The sequence below is a fragment of the Balaenoptera physalus genome, assembly GCF_965194825.1.
Source record: "Balaenoptera physalus genome assembly, chromosome: 5".
Classification (NCBI taxonomy): domain Eukaryota; kingdom Metazoa; phylum Chordata; class Mammalia; order Artiodactyla; family Balaenopteridae; genus Balaenoptera; species Balaenoptera physalus.
In genome coordinates this window covers 17204211-17223092 of record NC_138884.1, presented here as the reverse complement: position 1 = coordinate 17223092, position 18882 = coordinate 17204211, and the positions used below count along the sequence as shown (strand labels likewise).

Here is an 18882-nt window from a genome sequence, read left to right as displayed (position 1 = left end):
TATTTTCTGTGCTTTCCATTTTATCCCTTTTTCACATGCAGAAGTATCATATTGTAGTTTTAATGAGCATTTTCCTAATGATTAAAGATATTGAGCAGCTTTTCGTATGATTATTTTCCATTTTATGCCTTTTTTTGTGAAATACTAGCTTAAGTTGTTTGTTAAGAGATACAATTATCTCCCTTTTTATTAAGTTGTAAGATATCTTCTGACAATTTTGGTACATGTGCCTTTTTTCCTGAGATATATATATATATGCATAATATATATGACAAATAACTTCATTTCTTTAGTTTGTTCTTCATACTTTAATCTATTCTTGATGAACAGCTCCTTAAACCCATTATTATTTAATTTATCATTTTTAAGAGGAAATGTTTTTATGCCCTGTGTAAGAAAGTTTTGCTAACTCTAATGTCATAAGTTTTTCCTATGCTTTTTTCCCTAAAATCCTTATTATTTCTACCATTGACATTTAGATTTGCAATCCATATAGAATTGATTTTTAGGAGAGGTGTGAGATTTTTAGGAAAGGTTTAAGACTGGGGAGGGAGACGCACTAAATATATGTTTTCCTTATGAATATCCAATTGATCCAGCATCATTTATTGAAAAGATCATCCTTTCTACATTGCATTTCTGATTAACATCTGTCAAAAATCAGGATGCTGTGTGAGGATCTGTTTCTGTACTCTGTACATAACTCTAATACACAGCTAGTTACATTGTAAATTGGTACCACCACTTTGGTGGAAAGCTATTTATAAATACCTGTTAAGTTTGAACATAATGCATATACCATATGATTTAGCAATTCTACTTCTAAGTGTACATTCAAAAATAAATGTGTGCATATGTTCACCAAAAGACATGTGACTGAATGTTCAGAAAAAGATTATTTGTAATAACTAAACAGTGAAAACTACCATAATGTTCATGAATGCTGTAATGGATAATTATAATATATCATACAGTGAAATATACAGAATGATGAAAGTGAATCATCTACAGCTATGCACAATAACATGGATGAATTTCAAAAACACAAAGTTGAGGGGGAAAAGCAAGTATAAAAGCAGGGAGCAGGGTAGCGGGTAGTGGTAATCTTTATACATTAAGGTTTGACTACAGATAAAACTAATCTATAATACTAGAAGTAGGAAATTACTAACCATTGGGTGTAGTAATGACTGAAAATAGGGGTTCTTCCAGGCTGCTGGTAAGGCTCTATTTCTTGAACTGGATGCTAGTGACATTGGTATATTCAGTTTGTGAATGTTCATCAGCCTGTATGCTTATGTGCATTTTTAAATGGATGTTACATTTTAATAAATAAATTTTAAAAAGGAAGAACATATTTAAATAATTTACAGTTAAGGAATAAATTATAATAAAACTTAGGAGATATTTAGAACAAAACCAAAACTTGTGGAATGCAGTTAATGCTCTGCTTGGAGGGAATTCTGTAAGAGTTTTAAATGCTCATGTTAGGAAAAAAACCTAAAAATTGTTTAAGGAAGCAGACAATTTAATATGTGAGAATAGAGCAACAGAGTAAATATAAAGAAAGTAGAAAGAAGAAAATATACAGCAGATGCCACTAAAACATAAAACATGCATGCAATAGAATGAGTTAAAGAATACAGTAGTTGTGGGTTTTTTAATGAATAAAACTGATAAATTTGCAAGAGTGATTAAGAGAAAAAGTAGGTACAAATAAAAATATAAATTTTGGAGTGAAAAATATTACATAAACACTGAAGATGTTAAAAGATACTGAAAGAACACCTTGAGAAATTTAATGACAAATTTGATAAGTTAGGTTAAGTAAACAAAGGTATACAAAAACAATTTTTGCAAAATAAAATAAGATTCAATTCAAGCGAAAACCAATTTTTCAGAAACAAAGATATGCTTTAGCTTGAGATTAGAAGGTACAGAGGAAAGTAATGAGAAGTAAGGTTAAAAAAAGGAATTAATTGAAATTGTCTTAGATGAATAGCTGTACAAATTGGCATCTTCTAACCCAATGCGTACTCCTTTACCCCATCCTCATGCACTTCGCTTTTAACCCTAGTTAAAACCCAACTAAGCAATCATACAGTAGAAAAACAGTAAAATCAACAATAAATAAGAAATAGAAAAAACTATGTGGAGAAGGTTTAGGGTTCTGGCATTCCAGAGCAAAATCGTATCCATTAATGGTTTCTCAGACCGCTCATTTCTTAAGCAAAGTCTATGAATCGTCAAGCTGAGCCAACTGACACAGAATTACCAGTCAACATTCCTATTTATGAGACAGACTTGGCTGAAAACAGACAAGTAGGAGTGAAGGAAATTTACATATGTAGGAATGAAGGAAAATCACAATAGCTACCTGAGAAAAAAATCAACCTGTAATAATCAAAACCTTGAAATATAAAGACCACAACAGATAAACATTAGAACTGACTCTGGAGGAAACAGGCATATATCAAGAAACCACAAGATTATTTAAAACAATATTACCAACACCACCAATAATAATAACAACCAATCCCTCTAATTATTAAGCCTCCCTTCTTAAAAAGCGGTACTTTTATTCATGTACTTAATTTAGGGCACAAGCCTTACAGTCATCCCTACCCACTTCTTCTCTCATACCTCCCATCTGACTTACCAGTAAATCTTATCAATACTACTCTACATCAAAAATATAATCCGAGCCCAATTTTTTTCTCATAAACTACAGAATGACCACCTTATTCAAGACACCACCATCTCACCAATGGACTATATAAGTTTCCCTCGAGTTTGTGTCTTCCTTCTTTGCCCCACTGACCTTTTCACCTCACTCATCATATACCTTTTCCCCTTATAAATGTAACTGTGATCATGCATGTCTCCTTCAAAGCTCTCCACTGTTTACTCATATAGTAGAATAAAATCTAAACTTCATGCCATGGTCTGTAACGTCCTGTATATCTTCACAGTGGCTACTTTTAAAAATTTTACATGCCCCCCCCAAACATTCTTTACTCCTTCACTCAACTCCAACCAGACCAATCTCTTTTCTTGTTCTCAAAAATGCGAAATATGCTTTACAAATTTAGAATCAATCTGAAACAAAAATAAAACAAAACAAAACATACATATTTAAATAAGTTACAAAAGAGAATGTAAAAGCTACAACAATCCTCCTAATGTAAAATTAAAGGTTTAGTTGACAGAGATCAATGACTATACATAGATGCAAAATATCCATTGTATTTAGATAGATATGATCATTCCTAACAAATAATATAATTTTATGGGAGGAAACCACTGTATTAAAACAGGAAAATATTTTTACATAAAATTATATAGATTGTCTATATACTATGTTTTCTATACATACTGTATTATACTTCGGTATTTAAAAATTTTTAATACAAATTGAATGCAATTTTAAAAGATTGAAAAACATGTACAATGTTACTTGTGGTTACCTCTGAAGGAGGACATAAACATAATGATTTTATGTGCAGTTTTTGTTCAGCCATACTTCCTAAATCTCTCAGTCTAGTGTTAAGTTACTGACAATAATAGAGTATACTTTCAGAATAGTTATATTGCTGTGAAAAAATTTTTTTAAATTATACAATTACCTATACACACACAAACACATTCCCCAAAATTTATACACATAAACTCCTTCTCCAAACTTAGATATCAAGACAACATTACCCAGTAGGATTTCAGAATTGCTATGGACCAGGGACTATAATGCACCTCTCATTCTTTCCCTCCTTGGGTGTCGTTGGGTCTTACAGTTGATCTGTCTCTGTTCCTCCTTCATAAAGGTGAGATAATTTGTCTTTTTATACAAATTGTATTGTAAGACTTACATCAAAACCTGATGTAGATCATGAGACCCTGTACTTTGAGCATAATATTGTAAGTGGATCAGAATTTTGAGCCTCTTGAAATAGAATGGATGTAAACAACTGTGGTCAGGAAGTGGACTGTGGAATATCATTTAGAAAAATAGTTACAATTAATCTTTTCTCTATAACCATACCCTACTTAGAATATAACACTGCAAATCATACATTAAGCAGTAGAATTTCTTTCTTACTCCTTGAATCTGTGCTGTCCTCTTAATTTGTGGTGACCAATACAGTACAACAGAAATCAGATTGTGTGAATTCTAAGCCTTGTTTATTTCTGCTTTCTCTCTCATGGAATCCTGAGACTGCTATGTGAATAAGATCCACTAATATGCTGGATGATGAGTGTCATGTGGTCTCTTTTATCCTGTTTCCATCACTGACAGCTAACCTTCAGACTTGTAAGTGAGGCAATCAAACACCAGCCAGCCCCTAGCTAACCTGACAATAAACCTCACATATATAACAATTCAAGAAACCCAGATTAGCAGAACAGCCCAGCTGACCTGTAGTCTTATAAGTTATAATAAATGGTTGTTTTTAATTCACTCAATCTAGGAAATGTGTGTTACACAACAATAGTTAACTAATGTACTGGCTCAAGGGTAACTACAATTGAAAAATCATAACAGTGGACAGTCTGAAAATTTGGAACAAGAAAAAAGTTATGTAGATGCATGCTACCACTAAAATTAGAAGCAAAATACTATAGAGAATAATAATAAACAACAGTTGGATTCACTAGTCAAATAGTGAGTGATGCCTAGCAAATATGATTCAGGATTGTATAGTTTTTCAGTTTTATTATTTTCTTATGCAAAATAATTTCAAAATCTATAGCAGAAAAAATTATTTATATATATTATAAACAATGGGTGAATGAAGCTATGAAAAATAATTAAGTAATGCTTTTGTTTGACCCTCCATACTTCTCATATCCTTTTCCCCCCACCCTAATGGTCTTGGCATAACAGTAATATAAATGATGGCTGCACTTAAAATAATATCTATCTCCCATAATACATTCTCTATAATCTCATTGAAATAATCAAATGATCTCAAATTATTCAAGATAAGAATTTTATGATTAGACATAGAAAAACTGAATCATACTTGTTTATGCAGTGTGAAATAGAAGCTTGAAACATCTTGAATACAACATTGTTACCTAAGTAGGTATAAACCAGGTCAGCAAATGAACTAGTTTTACTGACTGATTAGAAATATATTAGGAGCAAAGGAAAAAAAAGGCATGTTCTACAGAAATTCAAATAAACCACATATAAATGAAGAAAAAATAGAGCAGAATAGCCAAGAAATGTTTTCTATTCAGAATTGTAAAATGCATAAATAGGTCTCTTGGCACCACCATCATCAAATTATCAAGAGTGAGTTAAAGGTTATACAAACAGAAAAGATAACATTTTGAAAAGTATCAACAAAATAGGGAAATGCTAGATTTGCATCATAAAGGACACACACCTTGCTGGGCCTTAAGCAGTACAGAAGAAATGCACTTACATGAAAAATTGAAAGACATTCTGTCAATCTGGGCAAAGTGATGTGGAAAATTGGAATAATTATCTGGATAATTCAGGCCAAAAATGCTAATGAGGTAAAAGAGTTCTTTACAATCTGATTTATCTAAGTCAGCTGTCTACATTTATTAAATTAACTGGACAGTTATTCAACTCTCCTTTTTTCTGAGCTTGAATAGACTTTGGTATTGATTCCTTGTCTGTAGGATGAAGCAGAAGAACCTTGGTGCATTACTGACATTTCCATATTGGTTACAGATAACTCTCATTTTTAATCTCACAATGCACTTAATTACAGTTTAAGACACTACTGAATTATACTTAAATATTTATAACATTCTTTTAAAAAATTTGTTAAATATCAATTTCCAATTTAGTCTTTTATTAAAGTAATGTCCTAGGCACAAAGCAAGTTGAGCTGCACTTAATGGCTACTAATCACTGGATAGTTTCATAAGTCTTATAAATGCTTGACAAAATCATATAGGATAGTGTTCTGTGTGTTTCAAGTGACAATTTGACTCTAGCATGTTGATTCAATTCATTAAAATAATATCAATTCAATGATTAATTTTATCTTTCTACCAAATCCAAATACTGATTTTTTTTTCTTTTGACATTGGTTATTTAAGAGTAAATGGAATATAATAGCATGCAATCCCTCCAGATATGTGTAAGAAAAGAATGAAGCAGAAAACTATAATAGTATTCCAGGAGACCTTCAAGATGGCAGAAGAGTAAGATGTAGAGATCAGCTTCCTCCCCATAAATACATCAGAAATACATCTATATGTGCAACAACGCCTACAGAACACCTATTCAATGCTGGCAGAAGACCTCCGACCTCCCAAAAGACAAGAAATTCCCCATGTACCTGGGTAGGGCAAAAGAAAAAAGAAAAAACAGAGACAAAGAATAGGGACGGGACCTGCACCTCTGGGAGGGAGCTGTGAAGGAGGAAAGGTTTCCACACACTAGGAAGCCCCTTCGCGGGTGGAGACTGCGGGTGGCGGAGGGGGAAGCTTCGGAGCCACGGAGGAGAGTGCAGCCACAGGGGTGCGGAGGGCAAAGTGGAGAGATTCCTGCACGGAGGATCCATGCCAACCAGCACTCACCAGCCCGAGAGGCTTGTCTGCTCACCCGCAGGGGCGGGCGGGGCTGGGAGCTGAGGCTCGGGCTTTGGAGGTCGGATCCCAGGGAGAGGACTGGGGTTGGCGGCATGAACACAGCCAGAAGGGGTCTAGTGCGCCACAGCTAGATGGGAGGGAGTCTGGGAAAAAGTCTGGACCTGCCTAAGAAGCAAGAAACCATTGTTTTGGGGTGCGCGAGGAGAGGGGATTCAGAGCGCCACTTAAAGGAGCTCCAGAGATGGGCGCGAGCCGTGGTGATCAGCGCGGACCCGAGAGACAGGCGTGAGATGCTAAGGTTGCTGCTGCCACCACCAAGAAGCCTGTGTGCGAGCACAGGTCACCATCCACACCGCCCCTCCCAGAAGCCTGTGCAGCCTGCCACTGCCAGGGTCCGGTGATCCAGGGACAACTTCCCCGGGGGAATGCACGGCGTGCCTCAGGCTGGTGTAACGTCACGATGCCTCTGCCACCGCAGGCTCGCCCCACACTCCATACCCCTCCCTCCCCCTGGCCTGAGTGAGCCAGAGACCCTGATCAGCTGCTGATTTAACCCCGTCCTGTCTGGGCAGGAACAGACACCCTCAGGCAACCTACAGGCAGAGGCAGGGCCAATCCAAAGCTGAACCCCAGGAGCTGTGTGAACAAAGAAGAGAATGGGAAATCTCTCCCAGCAGCCTCAGGAGCAGCGGAATAAATCTCCACAATCAACTTGATGTACTCTGCATCTGTGGAATACCAGAAGAAACAACGAATGATCCCAAAATTGAGGCAGTGGACTTAGGGAGCAATGATAAATATATATTTTTCCTTTTTCTCTTTTTGTGAGTGTGGATGTGTATGTTTCTTTGTGTGATTTTGTCTGTATGGCTTTGCTTTAACATTTGTCCTAGGGTTCTATCTGTCCATTGCTTTTGTTTTGGTTTTTTTTTTAGTATAGTTTTTAGCCCTTGTTTTCATAGGTGGATTTGTTTTTGATTTGGTTGCTCTCTTCTTTCTTTCTTTCTTTTTTTCTTTTTCTCTTTTTTTATTACTTTTTAATTTTTTTTAATTTTAATAATTTTTTAATCACTTTGTTTTATTTTACTTCTTTCTTTCTTCCTTTCTTTCTTTCTCTCTCTCTCTCTCTCTCTCCTTCTCTCTCTTTCTTTCTTTCTCCCTTTTCTTCTGAGCCATGTGGCTGACAGGGTCTTGGTGCTCTGGCCAGGTGTCAGGCCTGTGTCTCTGAGGTGGGAGAGCCGAGTTGAGGACATTGGTCTACCAGAGACCTCTCAGCTCCACATAATATCAAACGGTGAAAGCTCTCCCAGAGATCTCCATCTCAACGCTAAGACCCAGCTCCACTCAACGAGTGGGCTACAGTGCAGGACACCCTATGCCAAACAACTAGCAAGACAAGAAATAACCCTACCCATTAGCAGAGAGGCTGCCTAAAATCATAATAAGTTCACAGACACAGCAAAACACACCACCGGACATGGTCCTGCCCACCAGAAACACAAGATCCAGCCTCATCCACCAGAACACAGGCTTCAATCCCCTCCACCAGGAAGCCTACAGAACCCACTGAAACAACCTTAGCCACTGGGGGAGGACACTAAAAAAAACGGGAACTACAAACTTGTAGCCTGTGGAAAGGAGACCCCAAACACAGTAAGTTAAGCAAAATGAGAAGACAGAGAAACACACAACACACGAAGGAGTAAGGTAAAAACCCACAAGACCAAACAAATGAAGAGGAAATAGGCAGTCTACCTGAAAAAGAATTCAGAGTAATTATAGTAAAGATGATGCAAGATCTTGGAAATAGAATGGAGAAAATATAAGAAACGTTCAACAAGGACCTAGAAGAAGTAAAGAGCAAACAAACAATGATGAACAACACAATAAATGAAATTAAAAATTCTCTAGAAGGAAGCAATAGCAGAACAACTGAGGCAGAAGAATGGATAAGTGACCTGGAAAATAAAATAGTGGAAATAACTACTGCAGAGCAGAATAAAGAAAAAAGAATGAAGAGAATTGAGGACAGTCTCAGAGACCTGTGGGACAATATTAAACATAATAACATTCGAATTATAGGGGTCCCAGAAGAAGAAGAGAAAAAATAGGGACTGAGAAAATATTTGAAGAGATTATAGTTGCAAACTTTCTTAATATGGGAAAGGAAATAGTTAATCAAGTCCAGGAAGCACAGAGAGTCCCAAACAGGATAAATCCAAGGAGAAACATGCCAAGACACATATTAATCAAACTATCAAAAATTAAATACAAAGAGAAAGTATTAAAAGCAGCAAGGGAAAAACAACAAATAACATACAAGGGATTCCCCATAATGTTCACAGGTGATCATTCAGCAGAAACTCTGCAAACCAGAAGGGAGAGGCAGGACATATTTAAAGTGATGAAAGGGAAAAACCTAAAACCAAGATTACTCTACCCAGCAAGGATCTCATTCAGATTCAACACACAAATTGAAACCTATACAGAAAAGCAAAAGCTAAGAGAATTCAGCACCACCAAACCAGCATCACAACAAATGCTAAAGGAACTTCTCTAGGCAGGAAACACAAGAGAAGGAAAAGACATACAATAACAAACCCAAAACAATTAAGATAATGGTAATAGGAACATACATATCGATAACTACCTTTAATGTAAACGGATTAAATGCTCCAAACAAGAGACATAGACTCGCTGAATGGATACAAAAGCAAGACTGATATATATGTTGCCTACTAGAGACCCACTTCAGACCTAGGGACACATACAGACTGAAAGTGAGGGGATGGAAAAAGATATTCCATGCAGATGGAAATCAAAAGAAAGCTGGAGTAGCAATTCTCATATAAGACAAGAAAAGACTTTAAAATAAAGGCTATTACATGAGACAAAGAAAGACACTACATAATGATCAAGGGGTCAATCCAAGAAGAATATATAACAATTGTAAATATTTATGCACCCAATACAGGAGCACCTCAGTACATAAGGCAAATGCTAACAGCCATTAATGGGGAAATCGACAGGAACACAATCATAGTAGGGGACTTTAACACCCCACTTTCACCAATGGGCAGATCATTCAAAATGAAAATAAATAAGGAAACACAAGCTTTAAATGATAAATTAAACAAGATGGACTTCATTGATATTTATAGGACATTCCACCCAAAAACAAAAGAATACACTTTTTCTCAAGTGCTCAGGGAACATTCTCCAGGATAGATCATCTTGAGTCACAAATCAAGCCTTGGTAAATTCAAGACAATTGAAATCGTATGAAGTATCTTTTGCAAACACAGTGTTATAAGACTAGATATCAATTACAGGAAAAAATCTGTAAAATATACAGACACATGGAGGCTAAACGATATACTACTTAATAACCAAGAGATCACTGAAGAAATCAAAGAGGAAATCAAAAAATACCTAGAAACAAATATCAATGAAAACACGACTACCCAAAACCTAAGGGATGCAGCAAAAGCAGTTCTAAGAGGGAAGTTTATAGCTATACAAGCCTACCTCAAGAAACAAGAAACATCTCAAATAAACAACCTAATCTTACACCTAAAGCAATTAGAGAAAGAAAAACAAAGAGAACCCCAAAGTTAGGAGAAGGAAAGAAATCATAAAGATCAGATCAGAATTAAATGAAAAAGTAATGAAGGAAACAATAGCAAATATAAATAAAACTATAAGCTGGTTCTTTGAAAAGAAAAGCAAAATTGATAAAACTTCAGCCAGACTCATCAAGAAAGAAAACGAGAGTACTCAAATCAATAAAATTAGAAATGAAAAAGAAGTTACACCTGAGACCCCAGAAATACAAAGGACCATAAGAGACTACTACAAGCAACTACATGCCAATATAATGGACAACCTGGAAGAAATGGACAAATTCTTAGAAAAGCACAACCTTCCAAGACTGAATCAGGAAGAAATAGAAAATACACACAGACCAATCACCAGCACTGAATTTGAGACAGTGATTAAAAATCTTTCAACGAACAAAAGCCAAGGACCAGATGGCTTTACAGGCAAATTCTATCAAACACTTAGACAATAGCTAACACCTGTCCTTCTAAAACTCTTCCAAAATATAGCAGAAGGAGGAACACTCCCAAACTCATTCTATGAGGCCACCATCACCCTGAAACCAAAACCAGACTAAGATGTCACAAAGAAAGAACACTAAAGGCCAATTTCACTGATGAACACAGATGCAAAAATCCACAACAAAATACTAGCAAACAGAATCCAACAGCACATTAAAAGGATCATACACCATGATCAAGTGGGGTTTATCCCAGGAATGCAAGGATTCTTCAATATATGCAAATCAATCAATGTGATAAATGATATTAACAAATTGAAGGATAAAAACCATATGATCATCTCAATAGATGAAGAAAAAGGTTTTGACAAAATTCAATACCCATTTATGATAAAAACCCTCCAGAACGTAGGCATAGAGGGAACTTACCTCAACATATTAAAGGCCATATGTGACAAACCCACAGCCAACATCGTTCTCAATGGAGAAAAACTGAAACCATTTCCAGTAAGATCAGGAACAAGACAAGGTTGCCCACTCTCACCACTATTATTCAACATAGTTTTGGAAGTTTTAGCCACAGCAATCAGAGAAGAAAAAGAAATAAAAGGAATCCAAATTGGAAAAGAAGTAAAGCTGTCACTGTTTGCAGATGACATGATACTATACATAGAAGAATCCTAAAGATGCTACCAGAAAGCTATTAGTGCTAATCAATGAATTTGGTAAAGTAGCAGGATAGAAAATTGATGCACAGAAATATCTTGCATTCCTATGCACTAATGATGAAAAATCTGAAAGAGAAATTAAGGAAACACTTCCATTTACCATTGCAACAAAAAGACTTAAATACCTAGGAATAAACTTACCTAAGGAGACAAAAGACCTGTATGCAGAAAACTATAAGACACTGATGAAAGGAATTAAAAATGACACCAACAGATGGAGAGATATACCATGTTCTTGGATTGGAAGAATCAACATTGTGAAAATGACTATACTACCCAAAGCAATCTACAGATTCAATGAAATCCCTAACAAACTACCACTGGCATTTTTCACAGAACTAGAACAAAAAATTTCACAATTTGTATGAAAACACAAAAGACCACGAATAGCCAAAACAATCTTGAGAAAGAAAAACGGAGCTGGAGGAATCAGGCTCCCTGACTTCAGACTATACTACAAAGCTACAGTAATCAAGACAGTATGGTACTGGAACAAAAACAGAAATATAAATCAATGGAACAGGATAGAAAGCCCAGAGATAAACCCATGGTCACCTTATTTTTGATAAAGGAGGCAAGAATATACAATGGAGAAAAGACAGTCTCTTCAATAAGTGGTGCTGGGAAACTGAACAGCTACATGTAAAAGAATGAAATTAGAACACTCCCTAACACCATACACAAAAATAAACTCAAAATGGATTAAAGACCTAAATTTAAGGCCAGACACTGTAAAACTCTAAGAGGAAAACATAGGCAGAACACTCTATGACATAAATCATAGCAAGATCGTTTTTGACCCACCTCCTAGAGAAATGGAAATAAAAAGAAAAATAAACAAATGGGATCTAATGAAACTTAAAAGCTTTTGCACAACAAAGGAAACCAGAAACAAGACGAAAAGACAACCCTCAGAATGGGAGAAAATAGTTGCAAATGAAGCAACTGACAAAGGATTCATCTCTAAAATTTACAAGCAGCTCATGCAGCTCAATATCAAAAAAAAACAAACAACCCAATCCAAAAATGAGCCGAAGGCCTAAATAGACATTTCTCCAAAGATGATATACAGATTTCCAACAAACACATGAAAGGATGCTCAACATCACTAATCATTAGAGAAATGCAAATCAAACTACAATGATGTATCACCTCACACCAGTCAGAATGGCCATCATCAAAAAATCTACAAACAATAAATGCTGGAGAGGGTGTGGAGTAAAGGGAACCCTCTTGCACTGTTGGTGGGAATGTAAATTGATACAGCCACTACAGAGGACAGTATTAAGGTTCCTTAAAAAACTAAATATCGAACTACCATATGACCCAGCAATCCCACTACTGGGCATATACCCTGAGAAAACCATAACTCAAAAAGAGTCATGTACCACAATGTTCATTGCAGCTCTATTTACAATAGCCAGGACATAGAAACAACCTAAGTGTCCACTGACAGATGAACTGATAAAGAAGATGTGGCACATATATGCAATGGAATACTACTCAGCCATAAAACGAAATGAAACTGAGTTATTTGTAGTGAGGTGGATGCACTTAGTGTCTGTCATACAGAGTGAAGTGAGTCAGAAAGAGAAAAACAAATAGTGTATGCTAACACATATATATGGAATCTAAAATAAATAAATAAATAAATGGTTTTGAAGAACCTAGGGCCAGGACAGGAATAAAGACACAAATGTAGAGAATGTACTTGAGGATGGGGGAGGGGGAAGGGTAAGCTGGGACGAAGTGAGAGAGTGGCATGGACTTACATATACTACCAAATGTAAAATAGATAGCTAGTGGGAAGCAGCTGCATAGCACAGGGAGATCAGCTGGGTGCTTTTTGACCACCTAGAGGGGTAGGATAGGGAGGGTGTGAGGGAGATGTAAGAGGGAGGTGATATGGGGATATATGTATATGTATAGCTGATTCACTTTGTTGTAAAGCAGAAACTAACACACCATTGTAAAACAATTATACTCCAATAAAGATGTTAAAAAGAAAAATACAACTTTAAAAAAAACTATAAAAGTATTCCAAAAAAATCACTTAATATGTTTCAATTTCAAGCATTTTATCACAAGTAACCATGAGGCATATATTTTATTTTAAACATTTGTGCAGTGAAACTGGAAAATAGAAGATACATCTTAAACACAAGTTAACAAACACCATTGGACTTGGAAAGTTCAACCAGTCTGCAACAGGTGCCTACTAAGCCTGTTCAGACAATTAAGAAAGTATTACAAATACTTCTGAAGGTGTATGCTTTGACAGATACTGCAAAAGAAATGTATTCTTAAAGATATCACCTCTAAAAATCTTTCATCTAAGGTTTGCCCCATGTAACTGACTATTAGAAGATGCATAAATTGGAAAAATATATCCAATGATTGTGAAGAGGAACGAGCCCACAGAGCAGTATTTTGCAACTATGGCAATATTGATATTTTGGGCCAGATAATTCTTTGTTTTGGGGGGGCCGTCTTATGCATTGTAGGATATTTAGTAGTAGCATGCCTTGTCTCGCCCCACTAAATGCTAGTATCACCTTTACCCCCAGTTATAACAACTAAAAATGTCTCCAGATATTGACTAATGTCCCGTAGGGGGCAAAATCACCCGTGGTTGAAAATCACTGCCATAGAGTGTACACCTAATGTTCTCAGTGCCAGTATACCTGCACAACTAGCTCAAGCTCATTCCCAAACAAGAGGGCATGTTGCCCTCAGAGACTAAAGCTTTTCAGCTTTGTCCCAGCTACAGGGTACATCTAGAGACTGAAAAGGAAAAAGTGGTTAACAGTGACTTTGCTGTGAAGAAACTATCAATAACTTGAACACCCTACAGGCAAAGCATAGCCGATTAGCCCTTTAATTGTCTTAAGCCCTCAAGAGACTTCCCAAAGAAAACAAATGAAACCAACCCTGGACATGTGGATTTATGGTCACTGTGTGAAAGAACCTCTCCTGCTGGGAGATCTCTGGCCAAACTGGGAATGCTACAGGCACTAAGGCTGTGCAAATAGAATGCCTTCCTGCCCATGCTTAGATTTTTCCCCCTCAAGATCAAAAGCCTGAGCTCTGGAATCCTTGAAAAGAAATCACCAGAGACCTGTGCTAAAGCGGAATAGAGTCATTAGGGATGCCTGATTTCCTTGAGTTTCTGTTATCCCTTGATAGGGCTGTTGCTTTTTCCAGTAATAAAAGTCTGTAAAAAATCTGAACTGTTTAAACGTTGCAGTGATAACTGACCTGAAAGCCACCATTTTCTTCCCTATAACCAGTGAAATAAATGGTTTTGCTTGAAAATATCTGGCAGTGAAGCAAGAAATTTTTTTTTTTTTAGATTTTGGTAACCTATGCTTTTTCTCTCAGAATACTGGCTGAAAATGCCTATTCGTATAAAAGCTATCTTTGTTATTTAAGTTGATCGTATCAAACAATATCAATAAAGATATTTTTTCACCTTCTGAATAATTAGATAAATACAAAATGATTTTTAAAGTGCCTGACATAGGAAAAAAACAAAACACCTGAACAAGGTTTCTCAACCTCAGCACTACTGGCATTTTGGACCAGACACAGTGTAATAGTTGTGAGGGAGGCTGTCCGGTTCATTGTAGGATGTTTACCAGTATCCCTGGCCTCTACCCAGTAGATGCCAGTAGCACTACCACCCCCAGCCCCGGCCACACACACAAACACAACACACACACTTTCAGATTATAGCCAATGAACATGGCTCCAGAGATTGCCAGATGTCTCCTATGGCGGCAAATTTGCCCAAGTTGAAAACCACTGATCTAGAAAAGTCCTGCTTTGAAAAGGCACAGGTGTCATTTGACATTTACAATTCCTTTGTCATAAATAACCTTATTAGGCCACAAAGATTTTCTCCTATTTTTTTTCTAAATGTGTTAAATTTTTACATACGGAGCTATGATCCATTTTGAATTAATGTTTATATAAGGTGTGAGGTTGGTATCCATTTTTTGCATTTAGATGTCCAATTTTTCCATTTGTTGAAAGACTACCTTTTCTCCACTTAATTATCTTTACACGGGTGTCAAAAATCAATGGTTCATATTTGAGTGGATCTATTATTGGCCTGTCTTTTCTATTCCACGGATCTATATGTCTATCTCTCTGCCAATAACACATTATCAATAGCAGTATATAGTAGGATTAAAAATTGGGCAATGGGAATCCTTCTGTGTATTCTTTTTCAAAATGGTTTTGACTATCTTATTTTGCCTTTTCATTCAATTTTAAAGTTAGCTTGCATATATCCAAAAATAAGTATATATGTATATATACATATAATATGTATTATATATAATTTATCATTGTAAATGATTTCTATATAGCAGGTAACAAGTACTATATAAATTCTATATAAGTATGAGTTTATATATTCACATATATAAGTTCATGTATATATGTACATATATATATTTGCAATAGCTCAAAAACTACATGCTTAAAGATAAGTCCAAGAGAATATGTATAGGATCCTTATGGGGAAAACTACAAACGCTAATGAAAAAAATCAAAGAAGACATAAATAAATAAAAGATATGCCATGTACATGGATTAGATGATTCAACATAGTAAAGATGTCAATTACTCCCAAATTGAACTGTAACACAATTCCATTCAAAACCAAAGCAGGATTTTTTTTCTTTTCCACATATATATACTATTCTAAAACTGAATGAAAAAGGCAAAATGTTCAGAATAATTTTAAAAAGAATAGCTGAAGCAACTGAACTATCCACTTTTAAGACTTACTATAATAATATCACAATAGCTCCAAATATATTTTTACTACTAGTTATTTAGAAATATCTAAATACTGCTTTGTCTGAATGCTGCAAATTTTGATATTTTGTATTTTCAATTTTGTTCACTTAAAAATAATTTTTAATTTCCGTTAAAACATTCTCCTTGATCCATAGATTTTAAGTTTTTTTTTTTTAATTTAATAAACTTTTTTTGGCAGCAGTTTTAGGTTGATAGAAAAAGTTGAGTGAAAAATTTAGAGAGTTTTCACACACAATTTCCCTCTCAATCTCCATTATTATTAATATCTTACATTAGTGGATTGCTTTCATTGTAATTTGAGTCAATATTTATCATTATTAATATATAATACATAACCAAAGTGCACAGTTTAGTTTTAACTAAAGTCCATAGTTTATATAAGGTTTACTTTTTGTGATTTATATTCTATGGGTTTTGACAAACGCATAATGACATTAACCCACCATTACAGAACACTTTAACTGCCCTAAAAATCCCCTTTGCTCTGTGTGTTCATCCTTCCCTGACTCCCCCCCAAATTGCTGGCAACCACTGACCTTTTTATGTTCTCCATATTTTGCCCTTTCCATAATGTCATATAGTTGGAATCATATAGTATGTAGCCTTTTAAGTTTGGTTTCTTCCACTGAGTAATATACGTTTATGGTCCTTCCATGTCTTTTTGTTGCTTAATGATTCATTTATTTTTATCACTGAATAATATTCCTTTGTATGGACGCACCACAGTTTATCTGTTCACTCAACTGACGGACATTTTGGTTGCTTTCAAGTTTTAGCAATTATGAATAAAGCTGCTATATACATTCATATGGAAGTTTTTGTGTGGATATTAAGTTTTCAGCTCATTTGTGTACACACCAAGGAATGTGACTGCTGGATCATAAGGTAAGAGTATATTTAGTTCTGATAGAGCAGCCAAACTGTGCTCCAAAGTGGCTGCACCATTTCACATTCTCACCAGCAATAAATCAGAGTTTCTGCTGCTCCACAACCTTGCCAGAATTTGGTGTTGTCAGTGTTCTGGATTTTCACTATTCTAATAGATGTGCAGTGGTTATCTTATTGTTGTTTTAATTTGCAATTCCCTAATGACATATAATGTTGAATATTCAATCAAATGCTTATTTGTTATCTGTATATCTTTTTTGATGATATATCTGTTCATATCTTTTACCCACACTTTTTATTTCTCTTATTGTTGAGTTTTAAGGGTTCTTTGTGTATTTTGGATACAAGTTCTTCACCAGATATGTGTTTTGCAAACATTTTCTTCCAGTCTAGGGCTTGTCATTAAATTCTTAAGTGTTTTTTCCAGAATAGAAGTTTATAATTTTAAAGAAATCCAAAGTCTTTGTCCAATAATTTCAACATCTATGTCATCTCAGTGTCAGTAACTGTCCCCATTCAAGTTGAGATTTTTCTCAATTCTACATATGCTGAGTAAATTTGGATTTTGTACTACACTTTTGATATTATAAAACTCTGGGGCTTATTTAACATCTATAGAGAATGTTGCTATTTTTGTTTTGTAAGCAGTCAAAAAACAATATATATAAAAAAAGAGATTTTTACAAACAATTGATCCAGCTGAGTTCTGGCCACAAGTTCCAACCAGTATCTTGTGAGTTGTGATACTAATTTAGTTTTCAAATTATTGTAGTGCTAGTCTAATCTGTCCCACACATTCACCACCAAGTCTGAAACTTGAGTGATGTTCTATCTTGCAGTTAGTTTTCAAATGCTATGCATGCTGTTTAGAGGCAGATGCATGCATGTTCAGGTCAGAGGAGAGTTTATAAACAACTTTAAAGGGTCAGTCTTTTGAGTTCAACCCCCTGCACCATTGCCCAGGCATATTCCAATCCTCTGGGTCCTTCTTATCCTTGGGCCAAAAGTTGAGTCTCAATTTGCTCCAATATGCTGCATACTTCCTACAACATCACAATGTTTGCAACTAAGATGTGGGAAGATGAAAAGGAAAAAAAAGTCAATGGGCATTTTCCCCATTCTCTAAGGACCCCAGCTCCACGGACAGTGAGGAAGACTTCCTTTCTAGAGAGTTATGCACTTGCTCATATTATAGCTCACTTGTTACTGCTTCCACAAGATCATTTAGGTTTCAGGATACAAAAGAATAGAAAAAAAGAAGAAAAAGAGAAAAAAAATGGTGACGTTCCTTACTTTCTCTGAGTATGAGAACATCTCTTTCTTGTTCTTCAAGCTGGACCAGTGGATTTTTCCTAGAGCTCTCTCTCTCTGCATTGATTATCTCTTCCAGATTTCAGGCTGCATTGAATTCAGGCTAGGGGACACAAGAGCGAAAAATAATGGCAGACTCACTGATGGCCAATAGTGTTTTGAATACTGGTATTCTTCCTCAATCCTCCTATCATTATTTACTTTTCACAGTCTATAGATAGCTGTCCCATGCATTTTTTTCTAGGTTCCATAGCTGCTTTCAGTGGGGTAGAGAGGGTGGATTATGTTCACTGAATCCTAGAAGTGGAATCTTTAGTCTTATTTTAAAGTATATATTGTTGCCTTAGTGGATATTTTTAAAAAATCATGGATTTTTACAACAGTTGAATGAACTTCCTACAGCCCTTATCTTTAATATATATTTTTACTTTGTATAGGGAAATTGTATTTTAGAGGAAAATAATAGAGAACGGCACAGTCTCTTTTAGTAAA

The 18882-nt window shown here is 35.6% G+C and overlaps 2 long non-coding RNA genes across 3 annotated transcripts in view; both read right to left on the bottom strand.

The window, feature by feature from the left end:
- The window catches only part of LOC309660860, an 850010-nt gene that overhangs the window by 126597 nt on the left and 704531 nt on the right, over nucleotides 1-18882 (bottom strand). The gene's annotated exons all lie outside the window — the stretch shown is intronic.
- Nucleotides 1-18882, bottom strand: part of LOC309660828 — a 143960-nt gene that overhangs the window by 84999 nt on the left and 40079 nt on the right. For both annotated transcript variants that reach the window (XR_014263654.1, XR_014263655.1), the window contains exon 2: nucleotides 18373-18493. This is a non-coding gene — a long non-coding RNA (uncharacterized lncRNA). The remainder of the gene's footprint in view (nucleotides 1-18372; nucleotides 18494-18882) is intronic.